Source organism: Rhinolophus hipposideros, assembly GCF_964194185.1.
Source record: "Rhinolophus hipposideros genome assembly, chromosome: 7".
Taxonomy (NCBI): Eukaryota; Metazoa; Chordata; class Mammalia; order Chiroptera; family Rhinolophidae; genus Rhinolophus; species Rhinolophus hipposideros.
Window position 1 is genome coordinate 20,097,494 of NC_138053.1, and position 24,915 is coordinate 20,122,408.

Consider the following 24,915-nt stretch of genomic DNA (forward strand, 5'->3'; position numbering starts at 1 on the left):
AAATCACTGTCTCTTGTTACATATTCTTTGGCTCCTTCAGGTCTCATTGATTTTTCCTTACTCACAAATCCAATAGGATTTATAGTTTGCAGAAGACTCTTCTACATTTAATTACACAAAGTTAAGTATCATTCACCAGTGTTTCAATTGTCTTATTCTGTCACCAACACCTAGCGTGGTTTTCTGCCACTAACAGACACTCCTAATACACTGATTCAGTCATGAGGAAATGCTCTATGCATCTTTAAAAGGCACAATCCAGGTCTGGTTTAAATATATAGCTTTTAAATCAACATATAACCTTATGGACCTTTAATCAATTATATTTCTAAGGATTAACTGCAGTTTGCATTTTTCAGAGAGCATCGGCCTATATAATTTGGATCAATTACCCTGAAAGTAAAATTGGCAGCCATTGCTTACCTACCTGTGAAGTCAGTGAAAGAATTTAAAAAGAAAAAAAAAAAATCTCTCACAAAGGAATACAATTTTCCTTTTCATCTTAAAAGACTTCAGAAACAAAATATAGCAAAACTAATTATCTACTCATTTGAGAACTAGTCTTTGATGTTCCAGAGTTATAAATAGTAAGCAAATTCATTTAGAATGAAAATCTTGGAAAGTATTATTAACATGAACGATTGTGTGTACACATGAACAAACCACCTCTGAACCAGAGTTTTGGTCACAGCAGTTGACCTTAAAACATGCTACTCAGGAAAGTTGAAACCACAGATGAGGGATGTACTGACTTCAGTGAGTAGTTAGTTCCCTGAGGAGATGGAAGGAGGGCGATGAGACTGGAGAAGGTTAGACAGGATGATCAAACTATGTCTGTATTACTTTTTTAAAAAGAGAAAATATGGAGCAAATATGGCAAAAGGATAACATTCTTTAATTTGGGATTAACCACCAGTATGGACACTGTTATATTATCCCTTGTATTCTTTGTATATTGTTCTGTCTTTTGGAAGTTTTGGTCAAGTAAAGGTATTGGCATGTTACTTTTCTTTAAATTTCCTTTTTTGAAAGATAACAGACGTATTTCATTGTTGATGATGTTTTCAAAACAGCCAATTAAATCTGACTAATATATTAAGCACTTAATATATACTAAGTTCCATGACAAAAACAGATCAGTAACTTATAAATTCCTATTCTCAAGAAGCCTAGGGATAGAAAGAGAAGAAATAGGTGAATTACATAAATAAATAGGACTCAACGTATATTAGGAATGATAAAATCTGGAGTAATCTTGAAGGTGGAGAAGCTATAAGCTGAAAAAAAGCAAATAGGCAGGAAACTCAGTGTATGTTTGGGAAATAGTGAATCATACAATTTAAATACTAGTCATAGGTATCATAGGTGTGGAAGTAGGGAGAAATTAAGCTGGCTTCCTTGCTTACAGCAGTAAGCACACATTTTTCCCTATGTACTAGTACAATGAAAAACTGGATTCTAATTTCCAAATCACAATAGGAAATAAAAGGACATGCAACATGATTTTCTAATATTTTTGCTCTATGTCATTGTTCTCAAAACCAAGGAAGAGCATCATACTCATTTTATAATTTTTTTTTTAAGAGAGAAAGGGGGCAAAGATGATTTTTGGGATTGATGAAAGTTACAAATCAATCAGAAGGTATTACAGCATCCAGCCTCTATGCATTGAATAAATTGTCAATATAATATTTAAGGAAAGACATGCAAGTGGAAATTAACAGGAAGTCATTTAGTAGTAAATTTTAATATATTACTTTTAGTTCTTGCCAAGAAAAAATATGCAAAAAAACAAACAAAAAGAACAACGTAGTATTCAAAGGTTTCTACATAGATAAAAATATCTTATGCCTTATAAACATAGATTGTGGTTGTGTTCAAAACTTCATTTAATGTAGATAAAATTGAAATAAATGTTAGTCCACACATTGTCAGAGGCAGTCTAGTACAGAAGCCGATACTGGCTGATCTAGTCCAGCGCTGTCTGAAGAATGTTCTGCAAAGATGAAATGTTCTGTCTGCTCTGCATAGAACTCCAGTTGCTCGGCATGTGTGGCTGTTGAGTACTGCAATCGTGGCTAGTGTGACTGAGGCACTGCATTTTTTATTTTATTTAATTGATTTAAATTTTAGGAGTCACATGCAGGGTAGTGGCTACTGCACTGGATGACCTACCTCTATTTGATACATTTATGTTTCCAAGTGGTTGAATTTTTACATTTTCTGCATCTATCATTCATTTCAGGTTTCCCTGAAAGGTGGATTCAGAACTGGTGTGTATTTTTTCTGACTTTTAAAATAATGAATGCTTTATTTGTAGCCTAAAGTAAATTCCAGTTTTGGATGCATCTAAGCTTACGGTATATACGGTTTTGTAATGTACATCAATAGCGCAAATGCTAAAAACACAGTAGACGTGATTTCCAAGACTTTGCAGGATTCTCGGCTAGAGTCTATGCAGACACTGTGCATTTAAGAATATTTTATTGTAAATAGTTTTGGGAGGTCCCCAAAAAAAGAATCAAATGGTGCCTAGCTCACAAAAAGATAGAGATCTTTTTACTAAATGTTAGTCAAATAGAGAGTAACCTGACTTACAGCTTCTTAGTTTTCTGAGAGCTAGTAAAAAATAATTTAAGGCTTTACACATATTCTTCATTCATTTATTAAATATATCTGATAGACGTTAATGCATTTTCATATCACCTGATTAAACAGAAAAGCAGTACACCATTTCAAATGTCCTGAAATGCCTGAAACTTGAAATTGCCTCAATAGCTGCACTGTTTAGTTCTGATTAGTTTCAGAAAGCAGTAAGTGATTCATTATGACAGTAATTTAACGGAATTCTTTCAAGATTAGTATCCTGCACTGAACATTTAACATATTTCTCCTTGTAGCACTTTTAGAATTATGTGTTCTCTTTCCAAATAAATGCAAACATGGATTTAAGCTATCAAGGAAATAAATGAACCAAATTATGCCAGTGACCCATACATGAAGCTACGATCATAACAAATAAATTTACATCATTGAGGAAAAACATTCAAATGTGGTCCAAAAACCCCCGGAATATAGCTACAGAGAACATGACAAAAACTAGGGCTGGGGTAATATTTCAAAAACATCAAAAGCAATTTGAAAAATTAATTATTTTAAGATTAAAAGTAATTGTCTAAGATTAAGTAATTCAGCTATAGAGCATTTAAACTGAAGAACCATGGCTAGAAATATTTTCTAAAAGTGTGGACCGAGTGAAAACTTTAATTTCTCAATAAGTCTTCTGAGGATCAGAAATTGGAAACCACCTAAAGGTACCTTTATACTTGTCATAGAAGTATTATATATTACACTGACAAATGAACATTGATAACATCAGATATTAGTTACTCTTTCACTTTCACTTCTTTGACTGGATTAGGATTATACAGTGTCCCAAAAAAGTGGAAACTTAGATGCATATCAGAATGTGTTTGCATATGTGTAGGTATGTGTATGTGAATATACATATACATGTATATACATGTATGCATGTGTGTTATATACATACAACTTGAGCTATAAAATTGTGCTTTCTTACCCTATACTTCACATGTCTGGGACTTACGGGTAAAGGTTAGATATATAGGTTTTGAATTAAACGTAGGAAAGTAATCTGCTTTTCTGAAAATTTAGAGAAGCAGTTTGTTGCACATTATACAATTTTTAAATTCATATGTTGTATTTAATACTGAAGATAAACTTATTTTTTGTAAAGAAACTTAACTAAAATCTGGAAATAAGGCATTAAAAGGGCTTTATGTTCTTTCAGTGACTTACTAGAGCACTATTTATCAAACTAGGTCATCTGACTTTCTAAGGGAATGTGACTTTTTTGACTTACTGTTTACTATTAATCAGGACAAAGATTCTGTCAAGTTAGGGATTAACTTGAGGAAAATACATAATATGCAAGTTATTTTTATAGAAGAGTGGTGCAATTGATTTCTGTCTTGTAGAGAAGATAATCCTCAAGGTTATCATTTTCTTAATCATTTCAAAACAATCTAAGCTATCTTTTTCTAAGATTTTTTTTCACTTATTTTATTTTTTTTTTGTATTCTCTCTTGAACCATTTTTGTCATTCTGTGGGCCCATCATTAATGAGTCAAATGAAACTTTGACATATGCTCACCATGGATTTACACGACAATTATGCTAGTAACATTTTGTTCTTGATTGATATTATATATTATTGATAAGATATTTAAAAACTAGCAGAATTTAACTAATGGAATGCTTGGTGATATATAGCATTAAGAAAAAAACAAAGTTACATGGTATTTGAGGCTGAGGTAAGCTGAGGAAGATCATCGTTTCTGTGTGAAATAGCTTGCACTTCTCTATACACCAGCTGTTTATCACAATTAACACAATGACCATCAGAAGTAAGACAATGCAAACCTGGAAACTTCCCATTTAGTAGTGTTTTTAAACCACCATTATCATTAAGGCAAAATTCATTAAATGTCTGTTTTGCTGAGGGGTAGATGGATTAATTTAACAACATGACTCTTGCCTCCCGGGAAACAGACAAATTAAAACAAATGCTAGTAATAAATTCAAGGGCAATCTGACATACAAATAAGTTTATGAACATATTAAATGAACAAGGTGAACCTTTATTTTAAAAATAAAAGAAAATGTTTATACCTCATTCAGAAGTTAAGGAACACTGAGATTTTCATGCACAAGCATCTAGCGACTGAACTACAACTCCCAACTCTATTTTTGAGATTTGACTATAAAAGTAGACTATGGACTTTTTGTAAATTTCTTTTTTTTTTTTTTTTCCTCTTAGTAGACCAATGGTCATGGCTAGGAACCTGCTATTAAGTACTGGTAGGGGTGGGGCACTAACAACTTTAAGAGTGAATTTCTGGGCTTAAAGGATTTACCCACATAAGTGATCTATTAATCACTCGTTTCAGTTATGTTATTCTTTTTCTATGCAACCAGTTTGTCAGTAATGGTAAAACTCTGCAACAGCCTCTGAAATATTAATTTTGAAACCAAGATCAGTGTGCTATATGGGCTCATTGATACTGGGATGTCATTGCTTCTAGGCCCTTTCAAAGGACAGAGCTATGAAATTGAACTACAACTTCATACTGTACCTTCATACTGTACCTCATACTGTACCAAATTCAGTCCAGGCCCACAGGCTACTCCCCTACCTTGCCACAATTCTGTTTTTTTGTCCCATTCTTCCACAGTGAGAAGACCATGACTAAAAACTGTAGTGATGCCACCTCTCTCGGTTCTGATATTATACGAGGTCAGACAATTAAGTTCGCAATCTCATTCTAGAAAAGCTGCTACATATTTCATTGATGAATATCACTACAATCACCTTCAAAATACTCCCCTTGGGAAGCTATGCACCAATGCCAGCACCTAGTCCACCCTTCAGAGCAATTTTGGAACTCTTTTTCTGGAATGGCCATCAGAGCTGTTGTCGTATTAACACTTGATGTCCTGAATGTGATCAAAATGTCTTCCTTTCAATACTTATTTTGTCTTCAGGCAAAGAGAGAAGTCATTGGGGGTCAGATCAGGTGAGTACAGAGGGTGTTCCAATACAGGTATTTGTTTACTGCCTAAAAACTCCCTTACAGACAGTGCCGTTTGAGCTGGTGCATTGTCGTGATGTAAGAGCCATGAATTGTTGGTGAAAGTTCAGGTTGTCTAACTTTTTCACGCAGCCTTTTCAGCACTTCCAAGTAGTAAATTTGGTTAACTGTCCAGTTGGTACAAAGTCATAATGAATAATCCGTCTGATATCAAAAAAAGGTTAGCAACATCATTGCAACAAGTTCGTGAACTTAATTGTCAGACCTCATAAATAGTATGTATCATCTGTCTTTTTTTCCTGGTTAATCTGGCTAGATTTATCAATTTGTCTGTTTTCAAAGAACCAGCTTCCTGCTACAATGGCCTGTGAGAAGGATGAGGTGGAGCAGGAACATGTAAGACCATGCTCTGGGATCTAGCAGTTTTTCTCTCTTTAGTTATTATTTATTTTGATGTTCAGGCATTTGCTTTCTTCAAGTTAAACTGAAGGCATGTTTTCGTATAATTATTTTTCTTCTTTTGTATTGTTTATAGATGGATTACTGAAAGATGAACTTCTTGGAGGCCACTATTGTCTTTCACTGTCTAGACATCAAGAATGTAAGTTTTAATCTACTAATCCAATGTTGGGTTAAGGATGTAAATCAGTTATTAGTTGTATTACCGTATTGATTATATGTTTAAAAGACACTTGCAATATCTCTGATTCTTTAAAAGTCTTAATAAGTAATGAGGGGATTTCTTTAGTATACTAAATTATATTTATCCCAAAGTACTGTCACCATTGCATATAATGAGGAAAAACTCAGCATTTTCATTAATAATAGTAATAAGCCACATACATTGCTATTTATTATTTTTAAATTATAGTTGACATACATCAACTATGTTTGACTTATTTCATTAGCATGGTACCACCTAGGTCCATCCATGTTTTCAAAACTGGCAAGATTTCATTCAATGTTTTGTGGTTGAGTAATAGACCATTGTACATATGTACATTTCATTTTTATTAATTTGTCTAATGGATCAACATTTAGGTTCATTCCTTCCTTATCTTGGCTATTGTAAATAAGGCTGTAATGAACATAGGGGCACATATTTCTTTTTGAATTAGTGGTTCAGATTTTTTCAGATAAATACCCAGAAGTGGAATTGTTGGGTCATATGGTAGTTCAATATTTAGTATTTTGAGGAATCTCCATACTGTTTTCCACAGTGGCTGCACCAATCTGCAATCCCACCAGCAGTGCACGAGGTTTCACATTTCTCCGCATCCTCACCAACACTTGCTGTTTGTGGATTTATTGATTATAACTATGCTGACAGGTATGAGGTGATATCTCATTGTAGTTTTAATTTGCATTTCCCTGATGATTAGTTATGTTGAGCATCTTCTCATATGTCTGTTGACCATATGTATGTCCTCTTTGGAGAAATTTCTATTCGTGTCTTCTGACATTTTTTAATCAGATTTTTTTTTTGATGTTGAGCTATGTTAGTGCTTTATATATTTTGAATATTAACCCCTTATATATAATTTGCAAATACCTTTTCTCATTCAGTAGGTTGCCTTTTATTTTGTTGATGGTTTCCTTTGAAGTGCAAAAATGTTTTAGCTTGATATAATCCCATTTGTTTATTTTTGCTATTTTTGTCTTTGTCCTAGGAGATATATTTGAAAAATACTACTAAGACAATGTCAAATAGTTTATTCCTATGTTTTGTTCTAGGAGTTTTGTGGTTTCAGGTCTTAAATTTAAGTCTTAAATTCATTTTGAAGTTATTCTTGTATAGGGTATAAGAAAGTGGACTAGGTTCGTTTTTTTGCATGTATCTGTTCAGTTTTTCCAACACCATTTATTGAAGACACTGATTTTACTCCATTGTATATTCTTCCTTCTTTTATCACAAATTGACCATATAGGTGTGGGTTTATTTCTGGGCTCCCTATCCTGTACCATTAAGCTATGTGTCTGTTTTTATGCCAGTATCATGCTGTTTTGATTACTATCGACTTGTAGTATATTTTGATATCAGGTAGGATGATACTTCCAACTTTGTGCTTTCTCAAGATTGCTTTTGCTATTTGGGGTCCTTTGTGGTTCCATATACATTTGTTCTAGCTCTGTGAAAAATGCCATTGGTATTTGGATAGGAATAGCATTGGATATGTAGGATACTTTGAGTACTATGGGCATTTTGATGATATTAATTCTCCAATCCACGAGCACAGTACATTCTTCCACTTATTTGTGTCTTCTTCAATTCTTTATTTAATGTGTTATAGTTTTTACAGTACAGTCATTTATCTCTTGGCTAAATTTATTCCTAGGTATTTATTATTTTTGATGCAATTATAAATTGGACCCTTAGGAAGATTTTTTCTTAATTTCTCTGTTCATTATTATTACATAAAAATGAAACTTATTTCTGAGTTTTACTTTTGTATCCTGCTACATTACTGAATTCATTTATCAGTTCTAATTTTTTTAGTGGAATTTTCAGTGTGCTCTCTATACATTATGTCATCTTTAAATCATGGCATTTTTACTTCCTTTCCAGTTTGTATTTTGTTTTTCTTATTCAATTGTTGTGGCTAGGACTTCCAAAATTCTGTTAAAAAAAAAAATGGTGAAGGTCGACATCCTAGTCTTGTTTCTGATCTTAAAGATAAAGCTCTCAGGTTTTCATTGTTGAGTGTATTAGCTGTGGGTTTGTCATACGAGTATCTGACCTTTATTATGTTGAAGAATATTTCCTCTATCCCCATTTTGCTGAGCGTTTTTATCAAAAATGGATGTTGGATTTGGTCAAATGTTTTTTTCTATATCTACTGATGTGATCACAATTATTATCCTTCATTTTGTTTATGTGGCATGTCACATTAATTGATTTGTGGATGCATCCCAGGAATGAATCCCATTTGATCATGGTATATGGTCTTTTTCATGTATTACTGAAACAGGTTTGCTAATATTTTGTCGAGGATTTTTGCATGTATGTTCCTCAGGAACACTGGACTGCAATTTTCTTTTATTTTAGTGTCCCTAACCTTTGCACTAGCTTTCTAATTGGTTAATCCACTGCTTTTAGTAAGTGTTTGCCTTTGTCAGTCAGAATTTTTTTCTTTCCAATATTTTCTTATTTTTGATGTTTTCTACTTAAAATAGTCCTTTTAACATTTCTTATAATACTCTTTTAGTGGTGATGAACTCCTTGACCTTTTATTTACCTGGGAAAATTTTTATCTCTACTTTGCTTTTAAATGATAGCCTTGTTGGGCAGAGTCATTTTGATTATAGTCCCTTGCTTTTCATCACTGAATATTTTGTGCCAGTACTTTCTGGCCTACAAAGTTTCTGTTGAGAAATCAGCTGACCGTCTTAGGGGAGCTCTTTGTATGTAACTGCCTGCTTTTCTCTTCCTACTTTTAAGATTCTCTCTTTGTCTTTAATTTTTGGCATTTAATTTTTGGCATTTTGATTATGATGTGTCTTGGTGTGGGCCTCTTTCGGTTCATCTTGTTTGAAACTCTCTTTCCTTACTGGACTTGTATGTCTTTTTTCCTCACCAGGTTAGGGAAGTTTTCAGTCATTATTTCTTCAAATAGATTTAAGGAAGTTTTCAGTCATTATTTCTTCAAATAGATTTTCAACCTGTTTCTTTCTCTTCTCCTTCTGGGATTCCTCTGATGTGAATATTAGTACACATGATGGTGTCTTAGAGTTCCCTTAATCTATCCCTATTTGGTTTGTGTGTGTGTGTGTGTGTTTTGTTTGTTCGTTTGTTTTTTTGCCTTTCCAATAGGGTGTTTCCCTCTACCTTGTCTTCCATGTCTTCCAGATTGCTGATTTGATCCTCTGCTTCATCTAATCTGCTGATGATTCCCTCTAATGTATTCTGCATTTCAGTTATTGCTTTCTTCATTTCTAACTGGTTGTATTTTATGTTTTCTATCTCTTTTTTGTAGCTCTCACTGAGTTCATTTATTCTTCACCCAAGTTTTTTGAGCATCCGTATAACCAAAGTTTTGAACTCTTCATCTAGTAAATTGATTCTTATGTTTCATTTAGTACATTTTATCCTGGAATTTTGGTCTGATCTTTCATTTGGGACATCGTATTTCTTTGTCTCCTTATTTTGGCTGACTCTCTGTGCTTGTTTTTATATATTAGGTAGATCTGCTATATCTCCCAGTCTTGAAAGAGTTATCTATTTCAAAGGTGTCCTATGGGTCCAGTGGTGCAGTCTCCCTGGAATCTGAGCCAGGTTCTCCAGGGGTGTACCCTTTGTGCGTTGTGCATGTCCTTCCACTGTAGTTGAGCCTTGATTGCTGCTGGCATTTCAATGGGTGGAGCTGAGCCTCAGGATGACTGGCTGTGAGTGGCTGCTGAGACTACAGCAAATGATATGTTGTAAGGGGCTTCACCCCATTGAGCAGGATTTGATATAGTGGGGTTTTGGTGCTAGTCTAGGCTACCCTTCAGGTATGCTGATTGTGGGGCTTGTTGTATGGGGCTCTGTTGAGGTCTGATGCTGGCCCCTGGGTGTGTTGGGTTTGGAGCCACTTGGGAGGCACTCTGGTGACAAATGAAGTCTTCATCTACTTTGTATCTGGCTAGAGGCCATTTGGTAGGAGCCACAAAGTGATTTGTGATCATTTTCTTCTTGTGCTGGAATGTGAGGCCTTTGGGATTGTCTATGCTGAAAGTCAAGGCTGGGTGCCACTTGTTCCAAGCTTTGGACCCTTTGATGTGAACTACAATGTGAGATGAGGTTAGTCACTGCTTGTGGGGTTTGTGGACCTTTGAGATAGTCTGCAGTACAAGTCCAGGGCAGCCGCTACTCGTGAGGTTTGTGGTTTGGGGAGAAGCTCCAGAGCAAGATCTAAGGCAGACTGCTTGTATGGAGGAGCTGTTGGAAGAGGCTCCATCAGGGAGCAAGTTGAGTGGGGTGAGGTCTCAGAGAATCACCAGGACATATTAAATAGCATTAGCTAGGTTAATGGGGAGTGCAGCTTTGGAACTGGCTTGCATCGAGCCAGATTAGTTGGAGCAGAGCTCCACAAAATAACAATAGTATCTATCAGCACACCCATGTCCATGAGAGTTTTCCCAATCCCTGCCCCTGTAGCCCTTACACTGAAGTTAGTCAATTTAGTTCCTCCTCATATATCCCTGGTATTTTTGAGTCGTTGCCCCTGTGCTGGAGCTTAGAGGGAGTAAGTTTATGCATTGGCCCTTTAAGAGCAGAATGCCTCATCTCCTGTAGCCCTTTGTCTCTCTCTGGGACATAATCCCTCCTGGTTTTCAAAGCCAGATGTTATGAGGACTCCTCTTCCCTTCAATGGTACCCTGGACTGAGGAGCCCAGTGTGGGGTTGGGACCCCTCACTCCTGAGGGGCACTTTCATAGCCAAGATTTCCCTCCATTTCTTCATTGCCACACTGTGGGTATAGACCTGCCTGGTTGGCATCTCCAACCTTCATACTTGTCTCAACATGGCTTCTTCTTTATACCTTCAGTTATAGGAAATCTGTTCAGGTAGTCTTCGTGGGTCTCAGTGAATCTTTTTTTCTATTTTTTAGTTGTAAGTTTGATGTGATCATGGGAGAAGGTGAGGTCAGAGTTTTTACCTACTCTGCCATCTTGACTCCACCCCTCTATTTAATGTTGTTTTGAAGTTATCCAGAAATAAATAAGATAGGAACAGAAGTATAAAAGTTGGACAAGATGAGGGGAAATACATTACTTCAAATAACATTCAAATAAATGTAATTTGAGAACTAACCATTGAATATAAGTATTTAGTATAGTAGAGACAATAGAAATACAGACATTTTGCAGACTTGGTTAAATTAACAATAAATCATTAGAAATTTATTGAAAAGATAGATTCCATTCACAATAGCAAAACTAAATTTTATCTGTATTTTTTATCAAAAAGAGTAAAAATAAATGATACTAAAACAAATATGAAAAAACTGAAAACAAGAGCAAAAATAGAAGAAAATGAAATATATATCAAAATTAAAAAGTCTATTTCAATACTATAAATCCCTCCTCACGTTTACATAGTTCATCTAATAGAATGAATGTTATTTTGAAAAAAGAAAGCTCTTAGTGGGAAATACAATACCAAAGTTTAAAATATACTAGTTAAAACAGTGTATGATTCCAGTAAGACTAGGCCAATGGTGTGCATAGGAGATAATAGTTTTTGCCAAGTAAACAAAAACAAAAACAAAAACATTATTTTTGCAAAATACTTAATAGGTTATAAAATTATCAACATTTTTCCATTCCTTGTATACAATGTTTAGTTAGAAATTAGTGTGTGAGGTATTAGTTTAAGTATTTTTAGAAATTATATATACATTTAAAAAGAACTTTACATTTATTTTTTAGTTGCTTTGGTTGACTTTCGTTTTCAAACATAATTATTTTACTAATTATAAATAATATGCTAATTAATATACATATAAATAAATCCTTGTAAACATCTGTCGTTAATATGAAGAATACCTAGCAATAAAATTATGAGGTAAAAACTTCAAGGTTTCCCTAAATACTCACTTAAAACATTTAATTATTTTTTATTTCATTGTATAAAATTTAAAAATGTAAACAATTCCTTAATTTTTTTAAAAGAATAGAAAAGCTATTTGTATAAGTCACATACAGTTATTGTGATCAAACACACAAATGCCTTTACCTCTGTAACTGCCTTTATTGACGATAGATGGGCTTAAAACGGTTACTTACTAATTGAAGATTTAGAAAAAATATTAATGCATGATATCAAGTATTTTCACGTGTAAGATTAAGTATTCATTCATCTATCAGTGGACATCTAGGTTGCTTCTATATTTTGGCTATTGTAAATAATTCTGCAATGAACATAAGGGTGCATATATTTTTTCTAATTAGTGTTTTCATTTTCTTGGAATAAAAACTCAGAAATGGATTTGCTGAGTTGTATGGTAGCTCTATTTTTAACTTTTTGAGAAAGTGCCAGAGGGGAGGGGGTAAGGGTAAGGGTATAAGGGGTGAAGGGAAATAAGAGGTATAAACCTCTAGTTACATTAAAAAAATATATGAGTTATAATGTATATAGCATAGAGAGAGCAGTTTATATCTTAATAATTGTATGGTGACAATGGTTACTAGAATTATTGTGGTGATCAGATTGTAAAAAAATATGTTGACTAATTATGTTGTACACCTGAAAGTAATATATTGTATATCAACTGTACTTTAATTTTTAAATAAGCAAAAAAAAAAAAAAAAGATTTATGAAGTAGGATATTTGAGAAGATGAATGAGGCAGGCAGCCCAGCAATAAGGTAGCTAGGAAACAAATTCCACCTGGATCTGTCAAAGAGCTCAGGAATTGACCTTCAGGTAAGAGCTAGAGTTTTAAAATTCAGACTCAAGATAAATGTTTAGAAACCTATTAAAATGCAAATGGAATATTTTTTGTGTTGCTATAAAATATAATACTAGGATTATTGATTGGAGACTATAGAGAATTATAAACTCAAGGACAAACTGTCTAATGATTGGAGAAACATCTGTTTGAACACATCCAGTGATGAAGAATTTTATACCTCTAACTGATCAATTCAGTTGCCTAATGCTTGAAGCCAGAGGTTAGGATTTTATAGAAAACATAAATACTTAGTTTCCCGCGACTAAAAGATTTCAGGAAATTTTTCTCTGACGTTTCTGAGTGTGTGGCCAGATTCGATGAATATAAAAATTGTATTTCAGTTTAGATTAAAACTAATGGAAGGAGAAGGAGATGGTGGAAGAGAAGGAGGAAGAAAGGATTTTTTAATTCTTATATTTCATGAAAGTGGTGTTCTGAAGTGCTGGTAAGTTCTGCTTCTTGAATCGGGTGGGTTTTCATAGGTGCGTTCAATTTGTGGTAGTCCATTGAGGTAGCTCTTCATGATTTGTGATTTTTTTGTTTCTGCTCCATACTTCAATGAAAAAAGAGCTCTGTGGAATTTAAATTTTGCAAGTTCAGTGATCAAATTGCTGGTCAAAGTCAAGTTGATGAAGTAGATCTGTTTAATATGTAGGTGTGAAAAGTCCATGACCTCAAAAGTCATTAAATCTCATTTTGACTCTGAGGTTCATAGATGAAAAGTCCAACGAGATATAAGATAATGAGTCTGTAAAGCTTCTCTGGGGCCTTAATGAACTCAAGGGGATAAAGGGACATGTCAAAGTTTCTATTACTAAAAGACTTAATATTAATCAAGCACAGCAACTTTTTTCATTGATTCCAATTTTTATTGGTCATGGTGATGAGATGCAGGATTTCCATTATTATTTTAATGCAACTGATCCATGTGTTGCCCCAAACTAGTCACTTCTAGACTGAGTAAATATGGAATAATATGGAAATGAAGGCTATGATATGGAACTGGGGGCTACTGTACTTTCAACTGTGCAGATAGAATACAGCTGCAAGAATCCACATAGAAAATTTGGATATGAACTAATAACTACCATTACCATTTTGATGCCATTTGTGAAAGGCTTTATGAATGTTCATTTTATCTCCTTTCAGAATCACTTACCTTAACTATAACTTAGATTATGTACCATAGCCATTTTCTGAGGCATATCCCTAGCATATTTTTAATGGCAGGCTAGGGAGAAATCATTTTCTTTTAGTTTACAATGACTTGGACCAGGAATCTACTTGGATAATCCTAGAAGCTACTTGTGCTGTGAATTTATGTGACTGTTAGCAGAGATTTTTCTGAAGGTATTTTTTTTTTTTGAGAGCACCTTGACACAGAGCCAATTCCTTAGTCCATCAGCTTTTATGTAACAGTCATATATTTTTGTCAAGAGTTTTTAATTGATAAAATTCCAAAATAGAGTATTTAATATAATAAATTGTATTTTTTTATTCTTATCTTCTATTATCCCAGAAACGTATTCAGTTCTGCTTAAAATAATGATAAAAAACAATGGTTAACATTTGTGATACACTTTAGAAACATAAGCATAACAATCTTATAAAGCAATTAGGATCATTTTTATCTGTTGTATGGAGTTGTAAACTGAGAGTTCAAGCAAATAAGTAACTTTCCAACTTCCAAAACAAAGCCCCTTCTACTATGGACCACTTCTTCTAGATGTTTTATCTTAGGTGATAGAATAGTTAGCCTCTTAATTTGTAGTTTTAAATCCTAGGAACCTCTTTGATTATTTCTTTAAATGTTTGGTAGCATTCACCTGTGAAGCTGTCTGGTACTGGGCTTTTATTTGCTGCTAGTTTTTTGATTACTACTTCAATTTCATTGCTAGTAATTGATCTGCTCAGATTCTGTTTCTTTCTAGCGTAGGCTTCTAAGGTTGTATGTTTCTAGGAATTTATCCATTTCTTCTAGATTGTCCCATTTGTTGTCATATAATTGTTCATAGTATTCGTTGATGATCCTTTGCATTTTGGTGGTATCGGTTGTAATCTCTCCTCTTTCATTTCTGATTTTATACAAGGTTGGACAATTAAGTTCGGGAACTTGTTGCAACGATGTTGCCAAACTTTTTTCATATCAGAGGGTTTATTCATTATGAATTTGTACCAACTGGACAAGTTTACTATATGGAAGTACTGAAAAGGCTGTGTGGAAAAGTTAGATGACCTGAACTTTTCAACAACAATTCATGGCTCTTGCATCATGACAATGTACCCGCTCACACGGCACTGTCTGTGAGGGAGTTTTCAGCCAGTAAACAAATAACTATATTGGAACACCCTCCCTACTCACCGGATCTGTTCTCCAATGACTTCTCTCTTTAACCTAAGATAAAGGAATATTCAAAGGAAGACATTTTGATGACATTCAGAACATCAAGGGTAATATGACAACAGCTCTGAATGTCATTCCAGAAAAAGAGTTCCAAAATTGCTTTGAAGGGTGGACTAGGCTCTGGCGTCGGTTCATAGCTTCCCAAGGGGAGTACTTCGAAGGTGACTGTAGTGATATTCAGCAGTGGGGTATGTAGTACTTTTTTCTAGGATGAGTTTGTGAACTTAATTGTCCGACCTCATATATTTGTGTTCTCTCTTTTTTCGTTTGATGAGTCTAGCCGGAAGCTTGTCAGTTTTATATATCCTTTCAAAGAACCAGCTCTTAGTTTCTTTAATCTTTTTTGTTTTCTCTTTCATTTATTTCCCCTCTGGTCTTTATTATTTCCTTCCTTCTACTTACTTTGGGTTTTGTTTGTTCTTCTTTTTTAGTTTCTTTAGGGGAAAATTTAAAATGTTTATTTGTGATGTTTCCTGCTTCTTGAGGTAGGCCTGTATCACTATAAATATTCCTTTTATAATTACTTTTGCTGCATACCATAAATTTTGTAAGTTTGTGTTTTCACATTCATTTTTCTCAAGGTAGTTTTTGCTTTTCTGTTTATTTCCTCTTTGATCCATCGGTTGTTAGAAGCATGTTGTTTAATCTCTACATATTTGTGTTTTTTCCAGTTTTCTTTCTGTAGTTGATTTCTACTTGCCACAGTGGTCAGATAATAGGCTTCATATAATTTTGATTTTCTTGAATTTATTGAGGCTTATCTGATGGCCTATTATGGGATCTATCCTGGAAAAAGTCCCATGTGCACTTGAGAAAAATGTGTAATCTATAGTTTTAGGGTGAAATGCTCTGTAAATGCCTATCAAGTTGAACTGGTGTAATGTGGCAAGAAGGCTATTATTTCTTTGTTGATTTTCTGTCTAGATGATCTATTCATTGAAGTATTAAAGTCCCCAACCATTGTGGAGTATTAAAGTCCCCAACCATTATAGTATTACTGTTAATTTTTGCCTTTATATCCATTAACATTTGGTTTATATACTAGTGTGCTCCTATGCCAGGTACTTAGATATTTACAACTGTTATTATGTATCCTCATCTTGGATTGGCCGCTTTAAAATTGAGTAATATCCTCTTTTGTCTCTTTTTACAGCCTTTATTTAAAAGTCTATTATGTCTGGTATAAGTATTGCTATTACAGATTTCATTTCTATTTGCATAGAATATCTTTTTTCCGTCCCTTTACTTTCACTCTGTGTGTGTCTTTTGATCTAAAGTGAGTTTCCTATAAACAGCATATAGATGGGACATGTTTTTTTTTTTATCCATTCTTCCACCCCTTTTATCTTTTGATTGGAGCATTTAGTCCATTTACATTTAGAGTGATTATAGATAGGTAAGTGCCATTTTGTTAATTTGTTTAGGCTGTTCTTTTCTTCTTCTGCTGTCTTTCCTTTTGATATGTTGGTTTTCTTCAGTGTTTTGAATGGATTCCTTTCTCTTCATAGTGTACTTTTTTTTGTATATTTTTGGTTTATGTTACTGTGAGGTTCATACATATCCATCTATATATATCGCAGTTTATTTTAAGCTGATCAGCATTTAAATTGAATCTTATTCTAAAAGTACTACATTTTTACTCCCCCTCCACTGTGTTTTTGTTGTCATGTTTTTATTGTTTTGTGTATCCCCTTATTGTTTATTATAGTTATAATTTTCCTACTATTGTTTTTTAACATTTGCATTAGCTTTTCAAGTTGTTGATTCACTGTATTTATTGTATATTTGCCTTTACCAGTGAGATTTTTTTTTTCTTTCCTGTATTTTCTTGTTTCTGGATATGGCCCTGTCTGCATAAAGAACATCATTTAACATTTTTTATAAGGCCAGCTTAATGGTTGTGAATACCTTTAGTTTTCAATTGTCAGGGAAACTCTTTATCTCATCTAATTCTGAATGATAACCTTGCTGGATATACTATTCTAGGTTGTAGATTCCTTTCTTTCAGCATTTTAGAGATATCCTGCCACTCTCTTCTGACTTGTAAAGTTTCTACTGAAAAAAATCAGGTGATGCCCTTATGGTATTTTCCTTATATGGGACTTAGTGTTTCATTCTTATTGTCTTTAAGGTTGTCTCTTTATCCTTAAATTTTGCCATTTTAATATGTGCTGGTGTGGATCTCTTTGGGTTCATCTTGTTTGGAACTCGATGCTTCTTGTACCTAGGTGTCTGTCTCCTTCCCCAGATTAGGAAACAGACATTTTTTTCCCCCCAAATATTCCTTCTACTCCTTTCTCTCTTGCTTCTCCTTCTGGAATTCCTATAATACAAATGTCAGGGTGCTTGATATCATCCCAGAGATCTCTTATACCCATTTTTAAAATTCTTTTTTTTTTTTTTTTCATTTTGCTGTTCTGCTTAGGTCATTTCCACTATTCTGTCTTCCAGGTCACTAATCCAGTATTCTAAATTAAATAATCTGCTCTTGATTCCTTCCAATGTATTCTTCATTTCAGTTCTTATGTTCTTCATCTCTGATTTATTCTTTATTACATTTTCTATTTCTTTGTTGAAGTGCTGTCCGAGTTCCTCTATTATCCTCTCAAGTTGGTTGAGACCCCTTATGAATATTTATTTGACTTCTTTATGAGGCTAATTACTTATCTCTGTTTCATTGGGGTTTTTCTCTTGTTCCTTCTTTTGGGGCATATTCTTCTGTGTCCCCAATTTGTTGGAGTCTTTGTTTGTTCCTATGAGTTGGATAGAATAGCTACCCCTCCCAGTCTTGAAAGTGGGGTCTCTATAGACTGTGTTTAACAGTTTTGGCAGGCCAGTTGGGGCAGGCTCATATAGTTCCTGATGTGTTACCAGGCACTATACCTGACGGAGTATTCTGAACTTACCTGACGGAGTGAGTTCTGGGTGGGGCCTCCTGACGTGTGTGTGCACTTCCTTGCCTTTCTAATCCCAGTGGGGCTGCTTTGTGTGCTCATGTCTTAATACCCCTCTAGCTCTGCCCCCTTTCCACATGGGTCAGGCTTGCATGCAGAGCTGTACTTGACTAGTTCGGCTCCGTTTCTGGGCAGTGCAGCTCCTTGCTCACTCAGTCACACCCCTCTCACTCCACACCAGCAGCACTGCTTGAATATCCTGTTGCTTTAATTGTCCACAGTCAGAGCAGGGTCTGGGTGGGCTACTTTTCCTATGGCTGAAAGCCCTACTACTGTGTTTCCTCCAAAATAAGACCTAGCCGTTCTATCAACTCTAATGCGTCTTTTGGAGCAAAAATTAATATAAGACCTGGTCTTATTTTACTATAATATAAAACCAGGTTTTTAATATAATAAAATATAAGTATAATATAATATAATATAATATAATATAATATAATATAATATAATATAATACTGGGTCGTACATTAATTTTTGCTCCAAAAGATGCATTAGAGCTGATGGTCCAGCTAGGTCTTATTTTCGGAGAAACACGGTAGCTCCACCCTTTCCCTAGGTGGGGAATGTCTACCTGTGTGCACAGCTGTACTTTGTTAGTTCTGCATGCTCTCTGAGCAGTACAGTTCCTTGCATGCTCAGCTGTGCCCCGCTCATTTCACTCAGGCAACTCTGCTTTCATGCCCTGGTGCTTTACTTGTCTTCAGTCAGAGCAGAGTCTGGGTGGGGCCATGCTGCTTGCCTGCTTCTCAGCTCCCGACTAGCTCTGCCCTTTCTTCAGATGGGGCAGACTTGCATGCACACAGCAGCACCCCACTCACTTTGAAGGGGCAGCTCTTTAGGTGGGGCAGCCCCACATGCACCAGTGCCCCACTATCTCCACAATTCCTCTGGACAGAGTAGCCCTGCAGATGGGTACCATAACATTTTGTTAATTCCATACTCTCAAGTGAGGGAGCCTCTTATGTGCACAGCCAACTGGGTGCAGGAAGCAGCACCCTGTTTTACCTGCTGGATCAATCTCCAGGTGAAGGGGCCCCTTGTACACATACTATGGTACCCCCTGTTCCTGTGGGATCTAGCTTCAGGAGGGGTAGCTGGGGAAATGTCAGTGACCTACAGATTGGCCAGAGAACCTGGATGGAGTTCCCGCCCACTATCCACATTCAGGGGAATCATAAACAATGGTGCTCACCAGTTCCTCCAGTACTGGGTTGTTCCCTCAGCTCCTGGGAGCTCTCATGATTCCCCGACTTTCATTTGCAGACCCTCCCTCTTGCTTGTCGGGCAAAAGCTGTTCACAGTGTTCACAGCTGTTCACAGTGTCTCTCAGGAGGAATTTCTCTAAAAATAGGTGTATATTCGATGTGTTCTTGGGAGAGGGCAAGCTCCACCGACACCGCCATCTTAGACCTGCCTCCTAAGTGAGTATAGAAAGTAAAGAACTACTTGTATTAATAAGAAAAAAAATCCTCAAAATCAATTAATCAAAGATAAAGGTTCTAATAAAAATGGGCAAGAAACACATCCTAGACAATTAAACTGGTCAAGTAAAAAAGTGCTCAATATCAAAAATAAATAAATAACATGAAAATTCAGGTTTCTTCTATCACATAAAATAAAAATATTGATAATAAAAACTTTTGAGATAAGTGAGGGAAAAGAAGCTTTACTGATGAAAATAGAATTTGGCAATATTTTAAAATTAGGTTAAAATATTTGTGTTGTTTGTCTCACCAATTCCAAGGAACATATCCAAGGAAAAATCATATATCTAGTGTTGATATTTATCTAAGAGACAGTCATTGTTATAAATAACAACAATATTATGTACAGTAGAGAAATGGTGACAGCTACCCAAACAATAGTTGTAAAATGTAAAGAAAACCAACAAATACTAAACAACTCTTACCAAGATTTACAAGGCTGTGTATTCTACCCTGGCTCATTGCTTGTGCTTTATGTCACTGTCTGCTATCCTTTCAACCTTTACATCGTTTTATTTTCCCTAAAGTGTTATTTTCTCATTCACACAACACCCATCTCTTCACCCAGAAATTCTACTTCATTCATCTCTCACAATCCTGTATCCCACACTCACCCCTCCTGAGCATCCATAGTAACTTAGGCATGCGCATTCCCTTTCTTATTCCATGTTTTTCTCTGTTGTGCTTTAAACTCACTGAAGGCAAAGCCTGTATCTGACTTACCTGTGTTGTATCCCTAGCACTTACAGTGACTAGCACCTGTTAGGCACTTAGATGCTTATTGTACTAACTAATGGAATATGTTGTGTTTAGACAGTAGGATACAATTCATCCATTACAATGATGTCACAGCACAAAAACATACTTTGTGACACAGAACTAACAAAAAACATCCTTTCACCGACTACCCTGAATTCTTAAGTCACAAGACCACTATCCTTGAAACCAACAGGACTCATCACTATGTCCTTAGATGTTGCTTATGCCAGGGTCACAAGAAGTTCAAGACTTACAGATATTTCATTATACTCTTGAATTCTAACCTACCTAAGGCTCTGCATATCCCTTTTCTGATCTCCATCTCCCTCTTTTCTCTAGTATTTTCAATCCTTCTACCATGCTCTTTAAAAGCCAACATCAGTTATCAGTGAAATCCTCTGTAACCTCAGTGTTCTCATCTCTCCTTGTTCTAATAAAATCCTGCCTTTTCCATAAATTACCTATTTCCTTGAAGCCCTTTCAAGTGGTGGCTCTTTTTTAGTACAATGTCTTACCCTTAGACCTGAACTTGAAGAGATCTCCTCTTTGTTCCTCACAACTTCCAGACTGTCTTTCCTCCCTTCTTCCAAAAAAACCTTCGGTTTTGATTATCATGTCACCAAACTGTACCATCCTCAATCATCTATCAATCCACTGGTCTCACCCCCTCAGACCCTGAAGATTTTCTCTTGGCTCTCTCCAGTGTTGCCCCTTTCTTTTGGTCATAATCTAGACAATATGTAACCTGGAGGTATAAAAATACATTCTTTTTATATTCTCAATTTTAATTACCCCACTCTCTGACTGATACCTTTCATTTTTCCAAGTCACTTGTTTTTTAACCCATTCCTTAAATTCTGTGATCACACACCAAGAAGTACAATTAGAGTTTATTTACTGAGTTCCTCCCTTACATAGTTTAAACTGCATAAATCATTATAACTTTCTGGTATACAACTCACATTTCTTACCCTTTTCCCTTTCATTATATCTGTCTAGCCAGGATCGAATTCTGGGTAAATCCAACTGCAACAAGCTGGAAAAACAAAACCTACAAAACAATGCTGGTATTGTTTGATTTTAAATTCATGGTTACTAATCTTAAATGAGTCCTTATTACTGTGTAACAACCTTTCTAAATTTCCCTAGTCACTCTCTACTGTTTCAGATGATGGTTTCATACTTATTTTTTGTCTTCTCAGGCACCCCAGTTCCTTCCTAACTCTCATCCCATGTCTCATGGGGAGAAAACTGTAAAAGTCAGAATCAGAAGAGATTCCCCAATAGTGTTCACCATATCAAACCCACCTACCTGCATCTATATATGCACATATATGTATGATTAGTTTTCTGTGTTCTTATCTGAGGCCAACTCCTCCACTTGTGCACCAGATACAGCCCCTCTCACTTTCACTCCAGTGTGTCTCCTTTTTCTCCTGCATCATATTTTTTTCTCTCTCTTTAGCAGATGATACCTATCAGCTTAGGAAAAACTGCTATCATTTCACCCTCCTAAAAAAGAATCCTCTATTGATCCACAATACACTCTGGCTACCAGCCTCTCTTTCTGATCTGCTTGACAGCAAAACCCTTTACAAAGATGTCTGCTTCACTTCTCCAAGTCCCATGTTCCATCACCATTTGATACCAATTCTAACTAGGCTTTTGCCACATCACTCCGTGATACAACTCTGAAAAGGTCATCAATAACTTGACTGACCATATGACATATTTCCAAGTCCAGGCATCTTTGTGAGTGAAAGGGAACATAAATAATTATTACACTGAGGCATTAGGCATAAAGCAGAACTCTCTCAGGCAACGTGGACATAGGGTCACCATACCAATGATTGAAAGGTGGCTAAATCCAATGGTCTAACCTCAGGTCTCATCTCACTTGATCTTTTTGTAACATGCACTTTATTCTCTTGGTTTCTAGGTTAACAAACACCTTAGTTTTTCTCCTACTTCATTTATAGTTCCTTTCCATTCTCCTTTGCAGGTCTTTCCTTACCTATACAACCGCTAAATTGTGGAGTTCACTAGTGCTTAGCCTTTAATCTTCTTTCCTTTTCCTTTTTGTTCTCTGCTGTATTTACCCACTTGATTAGCAATTATTGTCAATTGTGTATATCTACTCTGAAGGCTCCACTTACCTCCAAATTCATATCTACTGCCTACTGAACATCTACATTTGGATGTATAATAGAACACTTAAATTTAACATAAATGGTAATTTTTCCTCTCAAATTCTTGGAATCATTCTTGATTACACATTATCTTATATTTGCCCTAATGTGTTCTTGCCATCTGCTAGCACCCTGTTTCATGCCATCATCTTCTCTCACCTAAACTATTTCAACAGCTTCCTTACTGATTTCCTTGTGTGTTTTTTTATTTGTTTGTTTGTGTTTTTTTTCCCTTGAGCAATCTCTCCATTCCCATTATACATAATCTATTCTCAACACAGCATGCAATATGATCATTGGACATCATAAGTCAGAGCATGCCATGCCTCTGCTCAAAACCTTACAATGGCAAATCATTTCAATCAATTGTATCCAAGTCCTTTGTGGTGTATACAACTCTATATTATCACACCCCATCTGCTTTTTTTTTCCTACTGCTTTTTCCTCATCTCCTAGAATAGTGTCTAATGGGTAGTAGATATTCAAAAGATATATGTTAAATGAATATATGAATGGCTGGTATAACTCATGATGGAATGGATTAAATATAGCCATAATAGCAATGACAATTACAACCACTGCTGCAGACTTTTCAACTGATTTTCACATGTATTTTAAAATCTCTTATGCATATGGAGTGAAGGAGTAAGGAGGGCACGCATAAAATTATTAATAACAGTTATTTCTGTGTGTTGAGATTATAGAAGAGTATTTTTATATTTTTTATGTATTTATTTTAAAGATTTTATTGGGGAAGAGTGTAGGGAAGATGTTGAAGAAAATTTGTCTTCATTGGTTGATGTGAGCTTTTGTCTATTAGCTTTCATTTGTTCCTGTATGTGAGATGATGTCTGTGTTGTGGTCAGGGGTTGAGTAAGTTCCCCCTTTGGTCTCATTCTCCTGAGAAGGGGAGACATGAGATGAGGTTTTCTGTTTGGTCTCATTCTCTCGAGCAGGGGAGATATGAGATAATGTTTGTTGTTCTGTCCGTGTGGTGAGGTGATGGTTAGCTTAGGGTTAAAGAAATTCTTGATCAGGGGTAGAGAGAATTCCCTCTTTTGTTCTGTCTGTTTTGCCCACATCAGCAGATGAAGTGAAGAAGTAGCTAAGTTTTATCAGGACGACGTGACAGGCATGTTGCCAGGCTTTGGAAGACCTTGGGCTGATGGTCCCGAGCAAGAACAGTAGATATCGCTTATTCAAATGAACTGGCCCTTTGGCTGGATGGGCAACATTCATATCAGTAACTGCTGGACCCTCCCCCAAGGGGAAGGCAGAAACAAGAAACTTGGCTCTAAGGTACATCTGAGAAAATACATAAGACAGACCTCGGTTGGCAGTGTTAATTGTTATTTCATCATTTGGTCATTTGGCATTGGTGATTTTTCATCATTGTAACATTTTGAAGACTTATAGCAACATGCAGCTTACAATACCAGGGGATGCCTGACTTCCAGCAGTGAACCTGGTGAGGTCTGGCTGGTTCCCGACCTCTCCAGTGTTGTTCCCCACGGGTAGCCTTCTTGAGAACTTTTTAGCAACTAGAAAACTTGTATGCAGCTTGCAGCTTACGTCAGAAGACGTCCTAACTTCTAACAACAAACAACGACAATAACAGCAACATTCTTCAGATTGCTAACACCTTGAAGTCTTATATGCAGCCTGCAGCTTATAACGTCAGAAGACGCCTTGACTTCCAACAACAACAATAACAACGTCATCAGCAACAACATGTTGGGAACTTGTAAGCAGTGGTGTGGGAGACACCTGAGTTTCTCTCAGCTACAGATCTAGTAAGGTTTTGATTTATGAATTTCCCAGTGTTGTTCTCCCCCAGTTTGGTGAGCTTTTGACATCTACTGTAATAGTTATTATCCTATAGAGCTTATTACCGCTTTTGAATACTCCTTACTGATGTTATTTGTATATTTAGCCAAGTGAGTTTTGATCAACAGTAAACATACGTTGGAATCTCTTAAACTTACATGTATGTATACTTCTTTGACATGACATTGTTATCAATGTATATAGTTTAGTCTTAACCACCTTTACTTTCTGTCCTTAGCACATTCTATTA